The sequence below is a fragment of the Dendrobates tinctorius genome, unplaced genomic scaffold (genome assembly GCF_039654945.1).
Source record: "Dendrobates tinctorius isolate UK_male_01 unplaced genomic scaffold, ASM3965494v1 ptg000162l, whole genome shotgun sequence".
Taxonomy (NCBI): Eukaryota; Metazoa; Chordata; class Amphibia; order Anura; family Dendrobatidae; genus Dendrobates; species Dendrobates tinctorius.
In genome coordinates, this window is record NW_027361829.1 from 66550360 (window position 1) to 66571952 (window position 21593).

The window sequence follows — 21593 nt, forward strand, 5'->3', positions numbered from 1 at the left end:
GTGTGTGCGAGGTGTAAGGAGCGGAGCCGCGTGTGTGCGAGGTGTAAGGAGCGGAGCCGCGTGTGTGCGAGGTGTAAGGAGCGGAGCCGCGTGTGTGCGAGGTGTAAGGAGCGGAGCCGCGTGTGTATGAGGTGTAAGGAGCAGAGCCGCGTGTGTATGAGGTGTAAGGAGCAGAGCCGCGTGTGTATGAGGTGTAAGGAGCAGAGCTGTGTGTGTATGAGATGTAAGGAGCAGAGCCGCGTGTGTACGAGGATTGAGGTGTACGGAGCAGAGATGCACATGTACAAGGTGTAGGGAGTGGAGCCGTGTGTGTGTACGAGGTGTACGGAGCAGAGCCTCGAGCATGTGAGGTGTAAGGAGCGGAGCCGCGTGTGTACAAGGTGTAAGGAGCAGAGCCGCATGTGTACGAGGGGTAAGGAGCGGAGCCGCATGTATACGAGGTGTAAGGAGTGGAGCCGCGTGTGTACGAGGTGTAAGGAGCAGAGCCGCGTGTGTACGAGGTGTACGGAGCGGAGCCGTGTGTGTGTACAAGGTGTATGGAGCAGAGCCTCGAGTGTGTGAGGTGTACGGAGCGAAGCCGCGTGTGTACGAGGTGTAAGGAGCAGAGCCGCATGTGTGCGAGGACCGAGGTGTACGGAGCAGAGCCGCACGTGTGCGAGGTGTAGGGAGTGGAGCCGTGTGTGTGTACGAGGTGTAAGGAGCAGAGCCTCGAGTATTTGAGGTGTACGGAGCGGAGCCACGTGTGTACAAGGTGTAAGGAGCAGAACCGTGTGTGTACGAGGTGTAAGGAGCGGAGCCGCGTGTGTACGAGGTGTAAGGAGCGGAGCCGCGTGTGTATGATGTGTAAGGAGTGGAGCCGCGTGTGTACGAGGTGTAAGGAGCGGAGCCGTGTGTGTGTACAAGGTGTATGGAGCAGAGCCTCGAGTGTGTGAGGTGTACGGAGCGAAGCCGCGTGTGTACGAGGTGTAAGGAGCAGAGCCGCATGTGTACGAGGACCGAGAGCAGAGCAGAGCCGCACGTGTGTGAGGTGTACGGAGTGGAGCCGTGTGCGTGTACGAGGTGTTCGGAGCAGAGCCTTGAGTGTGTGAGGTGTACGGATCGGAGCCACGTGTGTACGAGGTGTAAGGAGCGGAGGCGCATGTGTACGATGTGTAAGGAGTGGAGCCGCGTGTGTACGAGGTGTAAGGAGCGGAGCCACGCGTGTGGGAGGTGCACGGAGCAGAGCTGCACTTGTACGAGGTGTACGTTGTAGAGATGTGTAAGGAGTGGAGCTGTGTGTGTACGAGGTGTATGGAGCAGAGATGTGTACGGAGTGGAGCTGTGTGTGTACCAGGTGTACGGAGCAGAGCCGCGAGTGTGTGGGGTGTGCGGAGCTGTGTGTGCCAGGTGTATGGAGCGGAGCCACGTATGTGCGAGGTGTATGGAGCAGAGATGTGTACGGAGCAGAGCCGTGTGTGTGTACAGAGCGGAACCGTGTGTGTTCACGGAGTGGAGCCGTGAGTATGGAGCGGAGCAACGCATGAGCGAGGTGTACGGAGCGGAGCAGCGCATGTGCGATATGTATGGAGGGGAGCAGCGCATGTGCGAGGTGTATGGAGCGGAGCAGCGCATGAGCGAGGTGTAGAGAGCAGAGCAGTGCATGTGCGAGGTGTACGGAGCAGTCGCGTGTGTGTGAGGTGTATGGAGCGGTACCGCGTGTGTACGAGGTGTATGGAGCAAAGTCGCATGTGTACAAGGTTTACGGAGTGGAGCCATTTGTGTACAAGGTTTACAGAGCATAGCCACATGTGTACAAGGTGTACGGAGCAGAGCCGCATGTGTACGAGGTTTACAGAGTGGAGCCGTGTGTGTGCGAGGTGTACAGAACGGAGCCGTGTGTGTATGAGGCCTAAAAAGCAGAACCGTGTGGGTATGATGTATGCGGAGCCATACGTGTACAAGGTGTATGGTGGGGAGCATTCATACCTCCCAGCGGGACAGTCCCGATTTTGAGAGAGATTCTGCCCCACTGCCCCGGCTGGGAGCTTACTTTTCCCGCGGACACAGGAGTACACGGCGGAGCACCGAGGAGCACTTTATAATTCGCCCGTGACGTTCCACTGGAAGTGACGTGCTAGAAGCTGACTGGAAATGAGGTAATTTCGGGAGGAGATTGTGACGGAACCATGGAGGCACTTCAGGGAATGCTTCAGATCCATCACCGTATCCTCCCCCAACAGCGCGGACAGCAGGATCACCGTGGACTCGGGATGCTGGCCATGTGAGCGGATCATGATATGTCCTGCATCGGGAGGCTCAGGTGGGCTCTACAGTGGGAGCCGGGCTGCTGTAGTATCTTTATTGAATCTTTCATTCTCTCTCTCTTTCTTACCTTCTTCTTTCTTTCTTTCTATGTTATTTCTTTCTTTCCCCTCTTCCCCTCTTTTTTTCTCTCTCTGTTCTTTCTTTCTTTGTCTCTGTTTTCTTTTTCTCTCTGTTCTTTCTTTCTTTTCCTCAGTACAAGTCAGTGTGCCCACAGTACCAGTCGAATAAGAGGGGTAGGAAACTAGGTGACACTGGTCACATTGAGCCTCTCATACTTTTTACTGGTGTATAATCATATGCCCTGAGCACCCCCATAAAGTGGACCAGCGCCAGACAACAGGGTACAAGCAAATCACTATTACTATCAGTCCAAGTGGACAATTATATAGGCAAAGTTAATGATGTCCCTGTGCCAAGCACTGCGGAGGATCAGAATACACTGAGGAGACCAGAACAGCGGGGTTTGGGTAGAAGAAATATATGGGGCCCATTAACACTGTATGAAATAATATATGGTGCCCATTATGCTGTATGAAGTAATATATGCTGCCCATTATGCTGTACGAAGTAATATATGGTGCCCATTATCCTTTATGCAGTAATATATGGTGCCCATTATGATGTATGAAGTAATATATGGTGCCCATTATACTGTATGAAGTAATATATGGGGCCCATTATGCTGTATGAAATAATATTTGGGGCCCATTATACTGTATGCAGTAATATATGGTGCTCATAATACTGTATGAAGTAATAAATGGGGCCCATTATACTGTATGAAATAATATATGGTGCCCATTATACTATATGCAGTAATATATGGTGCTCATAATACTGTATGAAGTAATATATGGGGCCCATTATACTGTATGAAGTAATATATGGGGCCCATTATGCTGTAAGAAGTAATATATGGGGCCCATTATGCTGTATGAAATAATATTTAGGGCCCATTACACTGTATACAGTAATATATGGGGCTCATTTTACTGTATGAAGTAATATATGGTGCCCATTATACTGTATGAAGTAATATATGGTGCCCTGTTATGATTGAGTCACCGTGGAGGAAAAAACAAAACACAAGCTCAGCCCAGAAAATTAGAGAGGTTGGAAACTAGCGGATTGCAGACCCCTAATCCTATCACACAACTAGCAGTAGCCGTGGAGTTTTCCTACGGTGATCCTAGACACCTCGTCATAGCCGGAGATCTACATAAGCCTAAAGAGAGAAAAGGGAAAAACTGACTGCCCCAGAGCAGACCCCAAAGCAATAGGCAGCCCTCAACATATAATGACTGTGAAGCAAGATGAAAACACTAACACAGATAGAAAGATAGGTTGAGCAAACAATGGGGCCCAAGCTAACTAAAAAGGACAGGACAGAAAAGCTGCTGTCTGCAATCCGAAAAAACCCTGCTAAAAAATATTACCAACACAACTGATAAGCAAAAAGGACCCTGAAATCACTAGACTTCAAACCCTATATCAGCACTTAGAATATTCTGGAAGCAGAGCAAAAGAGAACACTGATCAAGGAAAAAGAATCCAGCACACCCCCGGCCGGGGATTGCTGAACTCCAAAAAACAAATCAAACAAAACCAAACTAATAAGTTCAATAGCAGAGCAAAAACTTATCTTTGGGAAGCAGGAATCAGACTGGTCACCAAGAATCCAGCAGAGAAATCACCAGCGACTCAGAAGGGCGTCGGCTGCCTTATATCCAGTCTGAAGTTCCCGTTACCCAGTCACCATCTACCTGATCAGGTGTTTGGTTTCTTTCATCTAAATCAGCCTCACTACCTTCCTTCACCAGAAGAGGGAGATCCTCGGACACAAAAGATGAATGAACAGATGAGCTCACAACAGTACCTCCCCCTTGAGGATGGGTCACCGAACCCTCATCCAAGCCACCAGGCCGATCAGGATGAGCTCGATGAAAAGCACGCACCAATCTTTCGGCATGAATATCCGAGGCAGAGACCCAGGAATTATCCTCCTGACCATAACCCTTCCACTTAACCAAATACTGGAGTCTACGTCTAGCCAGACGGGAATCCAGTATCTTCTCTACCTCATATTCCATGCTACCTTCAACCAACACAGGGTCAGGAGGTGCCGCCATAGGAACCACTGGTTCAACAAACCTCTTCAACAAGGACTTATGAAACACATTATGAATCTTAAATGTGACAGGAAGAGCCAACCGAAAAGAGACCGGATTAATAATCTCCAAAATCTTGTAAGGTCCAATAAATCTAGGTTTAAACTTTGGAGAAGCCACTTTCATAGAGATATTCTTTGACAACCAGACCATATCACCCACCTTAAACCCGGGACCAATGGTCCTATGCCGGTTAGAAAACCGCTGGGCCTTTTTCTGGGAAAGAGACAACTTATCCACCACTTGGTCCCAAATCTACTGCATTCTTTCCACCACAGTGTCAACCCCTGGACAGGCAGAGGACTCCACCTGCCCTGAAGAAAATCGAGGAAGAAACCCAAAGTTACAGAAAAAGGGTGACATCAAAGTGGCAGAACTAGCTCTATTATTTAAAGCAAATTCGGCCAAGGGTAAAAATGAGACCCAATCATCCTGATCAGCAGATAGAAAACATCTCAAATAAGCCTCCAAAGTCTGGTTTGTTCTCTCCATCTGCCCATTGGTCTGAGGGTGAAATGCAGAGGAGAAGGACAACTGAATTCCCAACTTGGAACAAAAGGTCCTCCAGAATCTAGAGACAAACTGAACTCATCTGTCCGATACAATGTTCTCAGGAATCCCGTGCAAGCGAACCACCTGTTGCAAAAACAAGGGCACCAACTCTGAGGAAGATGGCAACTTAGGGAGTGGTACAAGATGGACCATCTTAGAGAATCTATCACAAATCACCCAGATAACAGTCATCCTCTGAGAGACAGGCAGATCAGAAATAAAATCCATTGAAATATGGGTCCATGGCCTCATGGGCACCGGCAAAGGCATCAACAACCCACTAGAACGAGAACAAGGCTTAGATCGGGAGCAAGTCCCACAGGACTGCACAAAATTTCTGACATCACGAGACAAGGCAGGCCACCAAAAAGACCGACTCACCAAATCTCTAGTACCAAAAATACCTGGATGACCAGCCAACGCGGAGCAATGAACCTCAGACATCACTTTACTCCTCCACTGGTCAGGAACATATAACCTACCACTGGGACAACGCTCAGGCTTATCCTCCTGAATCTTCTCCAGAGCACGTCTCAAATCAGGCGAGATGGCAGAAAGAACCACCCCCTCACCTAAGATGGTAGCAGGCTTGGTCACAGTAGGAGAATCGGCCAAAAAACTCCTAGAGAGGGCATCAGTCTTAACGTTCTTAGTGCCCGGGAGAAAGGAGACCACAAAATCAAAACGTGTGAAAAACAAGGCCCACCTGGCCTGTCTCGGATTCAAGCGTTTAGCCGACTCAAGGTAGATCAAATTCTTGTGGTCAGTGAGGACCACAACTTGATGTCTAGCTCCCTCCAACCAATGTCTCCACTCCTCAAATGCCCACTCCATGGCAAACAGTTCTAGATTCCCCACATCATAGTTGCGTTCCGAAGGAGAGAACTTTCGGGAAAAGAAGGCACAGGGGTTCATTTTAGATGTTACAGGATCTTTTTGGGACAAAACAGCTCCTGCACCAGTCTCTGAAGCATCCACCTCCACCTTGAATGGAAGTGAGACATCGGGTTGTCGCAGAACCGGAGAAGAAGTGAACCTCCGCTTCAGCTCCTGAAAAGAAGAAACAGCCTCTGGAGACCAATTCAGCAAATCAGCGCCCTTCATAGTCAAATCAGTCAATGGTTTGGCAATAACAGAAAAATTGGCTATGAACTTACGATAAAAATTAGCAAAACCCAAAAACTTCTGGAGAGCCTTCAAAGAAGTGGGCTGCACCCAATCATAAATGGCCTGTACCTTGGCCGGGTCCATTTCAATAGTTGACGGAGACAAAATAAATCCCAAAAATGAAATCCTCTGTACACCAAAAAGACATTTCGATCCCTTAACATACAGGGAATTGTCCCTCAAAATCTGGAACACAGTCCGAACATGTTCCACATGAGAGTCCCAATCCCTGGAAATGATCAAAATATCATCCAAATAGATGATCAGAAACTTATCCACAAAGTCCCGGAAAATATCGTTCTTGAAGCACTGGAAGACAGAAGGGGCGTTAGTGAGCCCAAAAGGCATCACCAGGTACTCAAAATGTCCCTCCGGAGTATTAAACGCTGTCTTCCATTCATCCCCATGCTTAATGCGAATAAGATTATACGCCCCCCTGAGGTCAAGCTTGGCAAACCAGCAAGCACCTTCAACTCTAGGAAATAGGTCAGAAATCAAGGGTAACGGATACTGATATTTAACAGTAATTTTGTTAAGGGAGCGATAGTCAATACAGGGCCTTAATGAACCATCCTTCTTGGCCACAAAAAAACACCCAGCACCCAAGGGTGAAGAGGATGGTCTAATATGACCCTTCTCCAACGACTCCTTAATATAAGAATGCATAGCCTCATGTTCGGGTACAGATAAATTAAAAAGTCGACCCTTGGGAAATTTACACCCCGGACTCAGCTCAATTGCACAGTCATAACTCCTATGAGGAGGCAAAGACGCAGACTTACTCTCACTAAACACATCATAAAAATCAGCCAAATAGTCAGGAACCTCATGCGACTGGGGAGAGGTGGAGAAAACAGGAGTGTCACTAAGAGCACACCGGCAACCCCAACTCACCACAGACAGAGATTTCCAATCAAAAACTGGATTATGGATTTGCAACCAGGGGAACCCCAGCACGATGGTATCATGCAAATTATGCAATACCAAAAATCTGCAATTTTCTTGATGGTCTGGGGCGACCCGCATTACCACCTGGGTCCAAAACTGAGGTTTATTCTTCGCCAAAGGAGTAGCATCAATACCCCTCAAAGGAATAGGCGTCCGCAGGGGTGTCATAGGGAATCCACAATGTTAAGCAAAATCTAAATCCATTAGGTTCAAGGCTGCTCCTGAATCCACAAAGGCTTTAGCAGAAAATGTGGACAGGGAGCAGATCAGAGTAATTGCCAGAAGAAACTTAGGTTGTACACCACCTACTGCAAATGTGTGTGCAAAACGTTTCTCTCGTTTAGGGCAGACAGAAATAATATGAGAGGCATCTCCACAGAAAAAACACAGCTTATTACGCCTTCTGAACTCCTGATGTTGCGCCCTAAACAAAACTCTATCACATTGCATAGGTTCAGACATTTGTTCAACAGGTGGCAGCATTTCCCGTATAATTTTACGTTCACGTAAACGCCGATCAACCTGAATGGCTAATGACATAGAATCGTCAAGACCAGAGGGAACAGGAAATCCCACCATAGTATCTTTTATGGTTTCTGACAAATACTTCCGAAAGAGAGCTGCCAAGGCACCATCATTCCAAGTGGTGAGGACCGCCCACTTTCGGAATTTTTGACAGTACAGTTCTGCAGAATCTTGACCCTGGCTCAATGCCAACAGGGTCTTTTCAGCTTGATCAATCGCATTAGGTTCATCATACAACAACCCCAAGGCCTGAAAAAATGCATCCACATTAGTTAGAATAGGATCATCTGGTACTAAAGAAAACGCCCAATCCTGGGGATCGCCGCGCAGCAAGGAGATGACAATTTTAACCTGCTGCGCAGAGCTCCCCGATGAGTTAGGCTTCAAGGCAAGAAATAATTTACAATTATTCTTAAAATTCAAAAATTTAGACCGATCCCCAAAAAACACATCAGGAGTGGGGATTTTTGGTTCAGCAGCGTGTGAATGAGCAAGATAGGTGGAAATTCCTCGCACTTCAGCAGCAAGCTTCTCCACACGATCAGACAATTGCTTAAACTCCTTTAGAAAAAACAAATATTCCTCCTACGGTCTCAGAGAAAAAAAGGAAAAAATATACACAAAAAAAATTCTGACACTTTTTTTTCTTTTCCCTTTTAACAATTCCTTCCTGCTTTTGAGTACCCTAGAATCTGCGGTATGGCTGGTGATTCTGTTATGATTGAGTCACCGAGGAGGAAAAAACAAAACACAAGCTCAGCCCAGAAAATTAGAGAGGTTGGAAACTAGCGGATTGCAGACCCCAAATCCTATCACACAGCTAGCAGTAGCCGTGGAGTGTTAGTACGGTGATCCTAGACACCTCGTCACAGCCGGAGATGTTATGATTGAGTCACCGTAGGAGGCAAAAACAGAAACGCTAGCTAAGTCCAGAAAACCAGAGAAGTTGGCAGCTATCGGATTGCAGACCCCTCAACCTATCAACACAACTAGCAGTAGCCGTGGGGGGCTCCTACGATGCCCTAGGCCCCTCGATCACAGCGTGAGGACAACATAGCCTAAAGACAGAAAGGGAAATCTAAATTGCCCCAGAGCAGACCCCAAAGCAAAAGGCAGCCCCCCCACATATAATGACAGTGAAGCAAGAAGAAAGAACAAAACACAGACAGAAAGACAGACTGAGCAAAGATGGGGCCCAAGCTAGCTTAGATAGGAAAGGACAGGAAGGCTGCTGTCTGCAATCCGTGAAAAACCCTATGAAAAGAAGAGCCAACAAACTGACAGTAAAAAAGGCCCTGAAGACCCTAGGCTTCAAAAAAGGCTATGTCAGTACTCAGGAATATTCTGAAGACAGAGCAACAGGCAAAAGGAGATTCAGCTCACCCCAGCAGGGAATGGCAGAATCCAGAAAAGCAAGGAAAACAAAACACTAATGCAAAAAGGCAAAGCAGAAATCTTAGCTATAGATGAGCAGGAATCAGACTGGTTTCCTAGAAGTCCACAGAGAAATCACCCGCAGGCCAGAAGGGCGTCGGCAGCCTTATATCCAGTCATTAACTCCACTCAGCCAGTCATCATCATCAGCCCCGGGTGTTTGACAATCAGGCTCACTACCTTTCTTCACCAGAAGAGGGAGTTCCTCGGGCCTCAGTAGTGAAGGGGAAAATGAACTCACAACAGTACCTCCCCCTTGAGGAGGGGTCACCGAACCCTCAACCACGCCACCAGGGCGATCAGGGTGAGCCCGATGAAAGGCACGCACCAATCTTTTGGCATGAATATCAGAGGCAGAGACCCAGGAATTATCCTCCTGACCATAACCCTTCCACTTAACCAAATACTGGAGTCTCCGTCTAGCCAGACGGGAATCCAGTACTTTCTCTACCTCATATTCCATGTTACCTTCAACCAATACAGGGTCTGGAGGTGCAACCCCCGGAACAACAGGTTCAACAAACCTCTTCAACAAAGATTTATGGAACACATTATGGATTTTAAATGTGACAGGAAGAGCCAAACGAAAAGAGACCGGATTAATAATCTCCAAAATCTTGTAAGGTCCAATAAATCTAGGCTTAAACTTAGGAGAAGCCACCTTCATAGCAATATTTTATGATGATAACCACACCATATCACCAACCTTAAACTGGGGACCAATGGTCCTATGTCGGTTGGAAAACCGCTGGGCCTTTTCCTGGGAGAGAGATAACTTATCGACCACTTGGTCCCAGATCTGGTGCATTCTCTCCACCACAGTGTCAACACCTGGACAGGCAGAGGGCTCCACCTGCCCTGAAGAAAAATCGAGGATGAAACCCAAAGTTACAAAAAAAAGGTGACATCAAAGTGGCAGAACTAGCTCTATTATTTAAAGCAAATTCGGCCAAGGGCAAAAATGAAACCCAATCATCCTGATCAGCAGAAATAAAACATCTCAAATATGACTCCAAGGTCTGGTTTGTTCTCTCTGTCTACCCATTGGTCTGAGGGTGAAAAGCAGAGGAGAAGGACAACTGAATTCCCAGCTTGGAACAGAAAGTTCTCCAAAATCTAGACACAAACTGAACTACTCTGTCAGATACAATGTTCTCAGGAATCCCGTGCAAGCGAACCACCTGTTGTAAAAACAGGGGCACCAATTCAGAGGAAGACGGCAACTTAGGGAGTGGTACAAGATGAACCATCTTAGAGAACCTATCACAAATCACCCAAATAACAGTCATTCTTTGAGAGACAGGCATATCAGAGATGAAATCCATTGAAATATGGGTCCATGGCCTCTTGGGGACAGGCAAAGGCATCAACAACCCACTAGAGCGAGAACACGATTTAGACCGGGAGCACGTCCCACAGGACTGCACAAAATTCCTGACATCACGAGACAAGGAGGGCCACCAAAAAGACCAACTCACCAGATCTCTAGTACCAAAAATACCTGGATGACCAGCCAAAGCAGAGCAATGAACTTCAGACATCACTCTCTTCTTCCACTGGTCAGGAACATACAACTTTCCACTGGGACAACGCTCAGGTTTGTCCTCCTGGAACTCTTCCAGAGCACGTCTCAAATCGGGCGAGATGGCAGAAAGAACTACCCCTTCGCCTAAGATGGTAGCAGGCTTGGTCACCACAGGAGAATCAGCAAAGAAGCTCCGAGAGAGGGCGTCAGCCTTGACATTCTTAGTTCCAGGAAGAAAAGAAACCACAAAATCAAAACGTGTAAAAAACAAGGCCCACCTAGCCTGTCTAGGGTTCAAGCGCTTAGCCGACTCTAGGTAAATCAAATTCTTGTGGTCAGTGAGGACCACGACTTGATGCTTAGCTCCCTCCAACCAATGTCTCCACTCCTCAAATGCCCAATTCATGGCCAACAGTTCCCTATTCCCCACATCATAGTTACGTTCAGATGGAGAGAACTTTCGGGAAAAGAAAGCACAGGGATACATTTTAGATGTTACAGGATCCTTTTGGGACAAAACAGCTCCTGCACCAATCTCAGAAGCATCCACCTCTACCTGGAACGGAAGTGAGACATCAGGTTGCCGCAAAACCGGGGCAGAGGTGAATCTTCGCTTCAGCTCCTGAAAGGAAGAAACAGCCTCCGGAGATCAATTTAACACATCAGCACCCTTCTTAGTCAAATCAGTCAATGGCTTGGCAATACTAGAAAATTTTGCTATAAATTTCCGATAAAAATTAGCAAAACCCAAAAACTTCTGGAGGGCCTTCAAAGAAGTGGGCTGAACCCAATCGTAAATTGCCTGTACCTTGGCCGGGTCCATTTCAATAGTTGACGGGGACAAAATAAATCCCAAAAAAGAAATCCTCTGTACTCCAAAAAGGCATTTAGATACTTTGACATACAGGGAATTCTCCCTCAAGATCCAGAACACAGTCCGAATATGTTCCACATGAGAATCCCAATCCTTGGAGAAGATCAAAATATCATCCAGATAGATAATCAAAAATTTATCGACAAAATCTCGGAAAATATCGTTCATGAAGCACTGGAAGACAGAAGGGGCATTAGTGAGCCCAAAAGGCATCACCAGGTACTCAAAATGTCCCTCCGGAGTATTAAACGCCGTCTTCCATTCATCCCCATGCTTAATGCGTATAAGATTATACGCCCCGCTGAGGTCAAGCTTGGTAAACCAGCAAGCACCTTTAACTCTGGAGAATAGATCAGAAATCAGGGGTAACGGATACTGATATTTAACAGTAATTTTGTTGAGAGCACGATAATCAATACAAGGTCTTAATGATCCATCCTTTTTGGCTACAAAAAAAAAAACGGCACCTAAGGGTGACGAGGATGGTCTAATATGACCCTTCTCCAACGCCTCCTTAATATAGGATCGCATAGCCTCGTGCTCGGGTACAGATAAATTGAAGAGCCGACCCTTGGGAAATTTACACCCCGGGCTCAGTTCAATTGCACAGTCATAACTCCTATGAGGAGGCAGAGACGCAGACTCATTCTCACTAAATACATCATAAAAGTCCGCCAAATAATCAGGAACATCATGCGACTGAGGAGAGGTGGAAAACACCGGAGCCTCACTAAAGGCACACCGACAACCCCAACTCACCACAGACACAGATTTCCAATCCAAAACTGGATTATGAATTTGTAACCATGGAAACCCCAGAACAATAGTATCATGCAGATTATGTAACACCAAAAACCTGCAATTTTCTTGATGGTCTGGGGCGACCCGCATTACCACCTGGGTCCAAAACTGAGGTTTATTTTTAGCCAAAGGAGTAGCATCAATCCCCCTCAAAGGGATAGGCGTCTGCAGAGGTGTCATCGGAAATCCACAACGTTTAGCAAAATCCAAGTCCATTAGGTTTAGAGCTGCTCCCGAATCCACAAAAGCCTTGGCGGAAAATGTGGACAGGGAGCAAATCAGAGTAATAGCCAGAAGAAACTTAGGTTGAACACCACCAACAGAAAACGTGTGTGCAAGGCGTTTCTCGCGTTTAGGACAGACAGAAATAATATGCGAGGCATCTCCACAGAAAAAACACAACTTTTTACGCCTTCTGAACTCCTGACGCTGCTCTCTGGAAAAAACTCTATCACATTGCATAGGTTCAGACATCTGTTCAACAGGTGGCAACACCTCTCGTGCAGCTCTGCGTTCGCGCAAACGCCGATCAACCTGAATGGCTAAAAACATAGAATCGTCAAGACCAGAGGGAACAGGAAATCCCACCATAGTATCCTTTACGGCTTCTGACAACCCCTTCCGAAAGAGAGCAGCCAAGGCATTATCATTCCAGGTAGTAAGTACTGCCCACTTTCGGAATTTTTGATAGTACAATTCTGCAGAATCACGACCCTGGTTCAATGCCAGCAGGGTCTTTTCAGCCTGATCAATGGCATTAGGTTCGTCATACAACAAGCCCAAGGCCTGAAAAAATGCGTTCACATTAGTCAGAATAGGATCATCTGGTTTCAAAGAAAACGCCCAATCCTGGGGATCGCCACGCAGCAAAGAGATGACAATTTTAACCTGCTGCGCGGAGCTCCCTGACGAGTTAGGCTTCAAGGCAAAAAATAATTTACAATTATTTTTTAAATTCAAAAATTTAGACTGATCCCCAAAAAATACATCAGGTGTAGGAATCTTTGGTTCAGCAGCATGTGAATGAGCAAGGTAGGCGGAAATTCCCGCACTTCCGCAGCGAGCTGCTCCACACGATCAGACAATTGCTTTATCTCCATTGAGAGAAAAAAAAAAAATTCCCCCTACGGCCTCAGAGATATAGAGGAAAAAATATACAAACCTTTTTTTTTTTTTTTTTTTTTTATACAATTCTTTCCTGCAATTGAGTACCCTAGGATCTGCGATATGGCGGGTGATTCTGTTATGATTGAGTCACCGTAGGAGGCAAAAACAGAAACGCTAGCTAAATCCAGAAAACCAGAGAAGTTGGCAGCTATCGGATTGCAGACCCCTCAACCTATCAACACAACTAGCAGTAGCCGTGGGGGGCTCCTATGATGCCCTAGGCCCCTCGATCACAGCCGGAGGATTACATAGCCTAAAGACAGAAAGGGAAATCTAAACTGCCCCAGAGCAGACCCCAAAGCAAAAGGCAGCCCCCCACATATAATGACGGTGAAGCAAGAAGAAAGAACAAAACACAGACAGAAAGACAGACTGAGTAAAGATGGGGCCCAAGCTAGCTTAGATAGGAAAGGACAGGAAGGCTGCTGTCTGCAATCCGTGAAAAACCCTATGAAAAGAAGAGCCAACAAACTGACAGTAAAAAAGGCCCTGAAGACCCTAGGCTTCAAAAAAGGCTATGTCAGTACTCAGGAATATTCTGAAGACAGAGCAACAGGCAAAAGGAGATTCAGCTCACCCCAGCAGGGAATGGCAGAATCCAGAAAAGCAAGGAAAACAAAACACTAATGCAAAAAGGCAAAGCAGAAATCTTTGCTATAGATGAGCAGGAATCAGACTGGTTTCCTAGAAGTCCACAGAGAAATCACCCGCAGGCCAGGAGGGCGTCGGCAGCCTTATATCCAGTCATTAACTCCACTCAGCCAGTCATCATCATCAGCCCCAGGTGTTTGACAATCAGGCTCACTACCTTTCTTCACCAGAAGAGGGAGTTCCTCGGGCCTCAGTAGTGAAGGGGAAAATGAACTCACAACACGGAGATCTACATAAGCCTAAAGAGAGAAAAGGGAAAAACTGACTGCCCCAGAGCAGACCCCAAAGCAATAGGCAGCCCCTAACATATAATGACGGTGAAGCAAGATGAAAACACTAACACAGATAGAAAGATAGGTTGAGCAAACAATGGGGCCCAAGCTAACTAAAAAGGACAGGACAGAAAAGCTGCTGTCTGCAATCTGAAAAAACCCTGCTAAAAAATATTACCAACTGATAAGCAAAAAGGACCCTGAAGTCACTAGACTTCAAACCCTATATCAGCACTCAGAATATTCTGGAAGCAGAGCAAAAGAGAACACTGATCAAGGAAAAAGAATCCAGCACACCCCCGGCCGGGGATTGCTGAACTCCAAAAAACAAATCAAACAAAACCAAAACTAATAAGTTCAATAGCAGAGCAAAAACTTATCTTTGGGAAGCAGGAATCAGACTGGTCTCCAAGAATCCAGCAGAGAAATCACCAGCGACTCAGAAGGGCGTCGGCTGCCTTATATCCAGTCTGAAGTTCCCGTTACCCAGTCACCATCTACTTGATCAGGTGTTTGGTTTCTTTCATCTAAATCAGCCTCACTACCTTCCTTCACCAGAAGAGGGAGATCCTCGGACACAAAAGATGAATGAACAGATGAGCTCACAACAGTGCCCATTCTACTGTATGAAGTAATATATGGTGCCTATTATACTGTATGAAGTAATATATGGTGCCCATTGTGCTATATGAAGTAATATATGGTGCCCATTATACTGTATGAAGTAATATATGGTGTCCATTATGCTATATGAAGTAATATATGGGGCCCATTATACTGTATGCAGTAATATATGGTGCCCATTATGCTGTAAGAAGTAATATATGGTGCCTATTATGCTGTATGAAGTAATATATGGGGCCCATTATACTGTATGAAGTAATATATGGGGCCCATTATACTGTATGAAGTAATATATGGGGCCCATTATACTGTATGAAGTCATATATGGGGCCCATTATACTGTATGAATATATGGGGCCCATTATACTGTATGAAGTAATATATGGTGGGGCCCATTATGCTGTATGAACTTAATATATGATGCCCATTATACTGTATGAAGTAATATATGGTGCCCATTATACTTTATGAAGTAATATATGGGGCCCATTATACTGTATGAAGTAATATATGATGCCCATTATACTGTATGCAGTAATATATGAGGCCCATTATGCTGTACGAAGTAATATATGGTGCCTATTATTCTGTATCAAGTAATATATGGGGCCCATTATACTGTATGAAGTGATATATGGGGCCCATTATACTGTAAGAAGTAATATATGGGGCCCATTATGCTGTATGATATAATATTTGTGGCCCATTATATTGTATACAGTAATATATGGGGCTCATTATACTGTATGAAGTAATATATGGGGCTCATTATACTGCATGAAGTCATATATGGGGCCCATTATACTGTATGAAGTAATATATGGGGCCCATTATACTGTATGAAGTCATATATGGGGCCCATTATACTGTATGAAGTCATATATGGGGCCCATTATACTGTATGAATATATGGGGCCCATTATACTGTATGAAGTAATATATGGTGGGGCCCATTATGCTGTATGATGTAATATATGATGCCCATTATACTGTATGAAGTAATATATGGGGGCCATTATACTTTATGAAGTAATAAATGGGGCCCATTATACTGTATGAAGTAATATATGGTGCCCATTATACTGTATGCAGTAATATCTGAGGCTCATTATGCTGTACGAAGTAATATATGGTGCCTATTATTCTGTATCAAGTAATATATGGGGCCCATTATACTGTAAGAAGTGATATATGGGGCCCATTATACTGTAAGAAGTAATATATGGGGCCCATTATGCTGTATGAAATAATATTTGTGGCCCATTATACTGTATACAGTAATATATGGGGCTCATTATACTGTATACAGTAATATATGGGGCTCATTATACTGTATAAAGTAATATATGGGGCCCATTATGCAGTATGAAGTAATATATGGGGCCCATTATACTGTATGAAGTAATATATGTGGCCCATTATACTGTATGAAGTAATATATGGTGGGGCCCATTATGCTGTATGAAGTAATATATGATGCCCATTATAGTGTATGAAGTAATATATGGGGCCCATTATGCTGTACGAAGTAATATATGGTGCCTATTATGCTGTATGAAGTAATATATGGGGCCCATTATACTGTATGAAGTAATATATGGGGCCCATTATACTGTATGAAGTAATATATGGTGCCTATTATTCTGTGTGAAGTAATATGTGGGGCCCATTATACTGTGTGAATATATGGGGCCCATTATACTGGATGAAGTAATATATGGGGCCCGTTATATTGTATTAAGTAATATATGGTGCCTATTATGCTGTATGAAGTAATATATGGGGCCCATTGTACTGGATGAAGTAATATATTGGGCCCATTATACTGTATGAAGTCATATATGGGGCCCATTATACTGTATTAATAATATATGGTGCCTATTATGCTGTATGAAGTAATATATGAAGCCCATTATACCGTATGAAGTAATATATGGGGCACATTATACTGTATAAAGTCATATATGGGGCCCATTATACTGTATGAAGTCATTTATGGGGCCCATTATACTGTATGAAGTAATATATGGTGCCCATTATACTGTATGCAGTAATATATGGGGCCCATTATACTGTATGAAGTAATATATGGGGCCCATTATACTGTATGAAGTAATATATGGGGCCCATTATACTGTATGAAGTAATATATTTGGCCCATTATGCTGTATGATGTCATATATGGGGCCCATTATACTGTATGAAGCAATATATGGGGCCCATTATACTGTATGAAGTAATATATTGGGCCCATTATACTGTGTGAAGTCATATATGGGGCCCATTATACTGTATGAAGTAATATATGGGGCCCATTATACTGTATGAAGTAATATATGGGGCCCATTATACTGTATGAAGTAATATATTGGGCCCATTATACTGTATGAAGTCATATATGGGACCTATTAAACTATATGAAGTAATATATTGGGCCCATTATACTGTGTGAAGTCATATATGGGGCCCATTATACTGTGTGAAGTAATATATTGGGCCCATTATACTGTATGAAGTAATATATTGGGCCCATTATACTGTGTGGAGTCATATATGGGGCCCATTATGCTGTATGAAGTAGTATATGGTGCCCATTATACTGTATGCAGTAATATATGGGGCCCATAATACTGATGGAGCATTATGTGGATACTAGATTAGGGCCCGATGCTATCGCATCGGGAGGATAGTGATGTAGCGTTGACCATGTGTTGTGCGGCACTGTGAGTAGCACACCTTGAGAAGATGTGGTGAACAGCCATCCCGCCCATTTCTTTAGCTGTTCACAAAAACCCGGCCCTGTTAAGAGGAAATAACATATCTCAGCAGCAAATATGATGCTGGACCTTGACATCCGGGTTTATATCACCAAATGAAAGAATTTTGATGATATGCATCTCACTTTTATACTTAATGTGTGTTACAGTAATATTGAGAATTATGTGTAAATGTATCACACCTATGTTTTTATGTGGATAGGATATTTACATAGTGAGCCTCAAGAGGGACAGTATTACTGACTAGAGTTGAGCGAAACGGGTCGAAAAAATTCAAAAGTCGCCGACTTTTGGCAAAGTCGGGTTTCATGAAACGAAACCCGACCCTAGGATGAGGTCGGCCACGAGGTCGGCGACTTACGCGCCAAAGTCGCGTTTCAAAAGTTTGTTTTGCGCTCTTTTTCAGCCAATCAGGATCCACGGACACTGTGGGCAACGTGATGACCTAGGCACGGGTCACCACCATCTTTCAGAAGGGCATGCAAGTGATTGGCTTGCTTTGGTGGGCGTCACAGGGGGTATAAAAGGGCGTGCACGCCGACCGCCATCTTACTTCTGCCGATCTTAGTATAGGGAGAGGTTGCTGCTGATTCTGTAGGGAGAGCGTTAGGCAGGGAAGAAGACAAAAGAACTGCTTCTGCTGCTAGCGATTTGGCCTGCACAACACACAAGTCACTGTGTGTGCAGTGCAAGGGGAGGCTATATAGTGGTGTATCAGTGGTGTTCGTTGTTGGGCTGCCTTTTAAGGCTTCCTGACACGCTGGCATTGCTGTTTACCCACTGCTCCGCAAACTGCTTTTTTAAAAGCAATCCAATCTCCCTTATCCTCTAGTCACTTTTGTCACAGCTGTGCCATCGAGCCTGTCACATAGCGCTCAGGTATCAGTGGGCCTCACACAATCCACAAGTGTCCAGTGTCCAAAAGTGTGTGCAGAGATTCAAAATCTCCATTATCCTCTCGTCACTTTGGTCACAGGCAGCTGTGCCATCGAGCGTGTCACATAGCGCTCAGATATCAGTGGGCCTCACACAATCCACAAGTGTCCAGTGTCCAAAAGTGTGCGCAGAGATTCAAAATCTCCATTATCCTCTCGTCACTTTGGTCACAGGCAGCTGTGCCATCGAGCGTGTCACATAGCGCTCAGATATCAGTGGGCCTCACACAACCCACAAGTGTCCAGTGTCCAAAAGTGTGCGCAGAGATTCAAAATCTCCATTATCCTCTCGTCACTTTGGTCACAGGCAGCTGTGCCATCGAGCCTGTCACATAACGCTCAGATATCAGTGGGCCTCACACAATCCACAAGTGTCCAGTGTCCAAAAGTGTGCGCAGAGATTCAAAATCTCCATTATCCTCTCGTCACTTTGGTCACAGGCAGCTGTGCCATCGAGCCTGTCACATAGCGCTCAGATATCAGTGGGCCTCACACAATCCACAAGTGTCCAGTGTCCAAAAGTGTGCGCAGAGATTCAAAATCTCCATTATCCTCTCGTCACTTTGGTCACAGGCAGCTGTGCCATCGAGCGTGTTACATAGCGCTCAGATATCAGTGGGCCTCACACAATCCACAAGTGTCCAGTGTCCAAAAGTGTGCGCAGAGATTCAAAATCTCCATTATCCTCTCGTCACTTTGGTCACAGGCAGCTGTGCCATCGAGCCTGTCACATAGCGCTCAGATATCAGTGGGCCTCACACAATCCACAAGTGTCCAGTGTCCAAAAGTGTGCGCAGAGATTCAAAATCTCCATTATCCTCTCGTCACTTTGGTCACAGGCAGCTGTGCCATCGAGCGTGTCACATAGCGCTCAGATATCAGTGGGCCTCACACAATCCACAAGTGTCCTGTGTCCAAAAGTGTGCGCAGAGATTCAAAATCTCCATTATCCTCTCATCACTTTGGTCACAGGCAGCTGTGCCATCGAGCGTGTCACATAGCGCTCAGATATCAGTGGGCCTCACACAATCCACAAGTGTCCAGTGTCCAAAAGTGTGCGCAGAGATTCAAAATCTCCATTATCCTCTCGTCACTTTGGTCACAGGCAGCTGTGCCATCGAGCGTGTCACATAGCGCTCAGATATCAGTGGGCCTCACACAATCCACAAGTGTCCAGTGTCCAAAAGTAATGCAGAGATTCAAAATCTCCATTATCCTCTCGTCACTTTGGTCACAGGCAGCTGTGCCATCGAGCGTGTCACATAGTGCTCAGATATCAGTGGGCCTCACACAATCCACAAGTGTCCAGTGTCCAAAAGTGTGCGCAGAGATTCAAAATCTCCATTATCCTCTCGTCAATTTGGTCACAGGCAGCTGTGCCATCGAGCGTGTCACATAGCGCTCAGATATCAGTGGGCCTCACACAATCCACAAGTGTCCAGTGTCCAAAAGTGTGCGAAGAGATTCAAAATCTCCATTATCCTCTCGTCACTTTTGTCACAGGCAGCTGTGCCATCGAGCCTGTCACATAGCGCTCAGATATCAGTGGGCCTCACACAATCCACAAGTGTCCAGTGTCCAAAAGTGTGCGCAGAGATTCAAAATCTCCATTATCCTCTCGTCACTTTGGTCACAGGCAGCTGTGCCATCGAGCGTGTCACATAGCGCTCAGATATCAGTGGGCCTCACACAATCCACAAGTGTCCAGTGTCCAAAAGTGTGCGCAGAGATTCAAAATCTCCATTATCCTCTCGTCACTTTGGTCACAGGCAGCTGTGCCATCGAGCCTGTCACATAGCGCTCAGATATCAGTGGGCCTCACACAATCCACAAGTGTCCAGTGTCCAAAAGTGTGCGCAGAGATTCAAAATCTCCATTATCCTCTCGTCACTTTGGTCACAGGCAGCTGTGCCATCGAGCGTGTTACATAGCGCTCAGATATCAGTGGGCCTCACACAATCCACAAGTGTCCAGTGTCCAAAAGTGTGCGCAGAGATTCAAAATCTCCATTATCCTCTCGTCACTTTGGTCACAGGCAGCTGTGCCATCGAGCCTGTCACATAGCGCTCAGATATCAGTGGGCCTCACACAATCCACAAGTGTCCAGTGTCCAAAAGTGTGCGCAGAGATTCAAAATCTCCATTATCCTCTCGTCACTTTGGTCACAGGCAGCTGTGCCATCGAGCGTGTCACATAGCGCTCAGATATCAGTGGGCCTCACACAATCCACAAGTGTCCTGTGTCCAAAAGTGTGCGCAGAGATTCAAAATCTCCATTATCCTCTCATCACTTTGGTCACAGGCAGCTGTGCCATCGAGCGTGTCACATAGCGCTCAGATATCAGTGGGCCTCACACAATCCACAAGTGTCCAGTGTCCAAAAGTGTGCGCAGAGATTCAAAATCTCCATTATCCTCTCGTCACTTTGGTCACAGGCAGCTGTGCCATCGAGCGTGTCACATAGCGCTCAGATATCAGTGGGCCTCACACAATCCACAAGTGTCCAGTGTCCAAAAGTAATGCAGAGATTCAAAATCTCCATTATCATCTCGTCACTTTGGTCACAGGCAGCTGTGCCATCGAGCGTGTCACATAGTGCTCAGATATCAGTGGGCCTCACACAATCCACAAGTGTCCAGTGTCCAAAAGTGTGCGCAGAGATTCAAAATCTCCATTATCCTCTCGTCACTTTGGTCACAGGCAGCTGTGCCATCGAGCGTGTCACATAGCGCTCAGATATCAGTGGGCCTCACACAATCCACAAGTGTCCAGTGTCCAAAAGTGTGCGCAGAGATTCAAAATCTCCATTATCCTCTCGTCACTTTGGTCACAGCTGTGCCATCGAGCGTGTCACATAGCGCTCAGATATC

At 45.7% G+C, this 21593-nt stretch overlaps 1 protein-coding gene across 1 annotated transcript in view; it reads left to right on the top strand.

The window, feature by feature from the left end:
- Nucleotides 1–21593, top strand: part of LOC141052555 (microtubule-associated serine/threonine-protein kinase 3-like) — a 110276-nt gene that overhangs the window by 36451 nt on the left and 52232 nt on the right. The gene's annotated exons all lie outside the window — the stretch shown is intronic.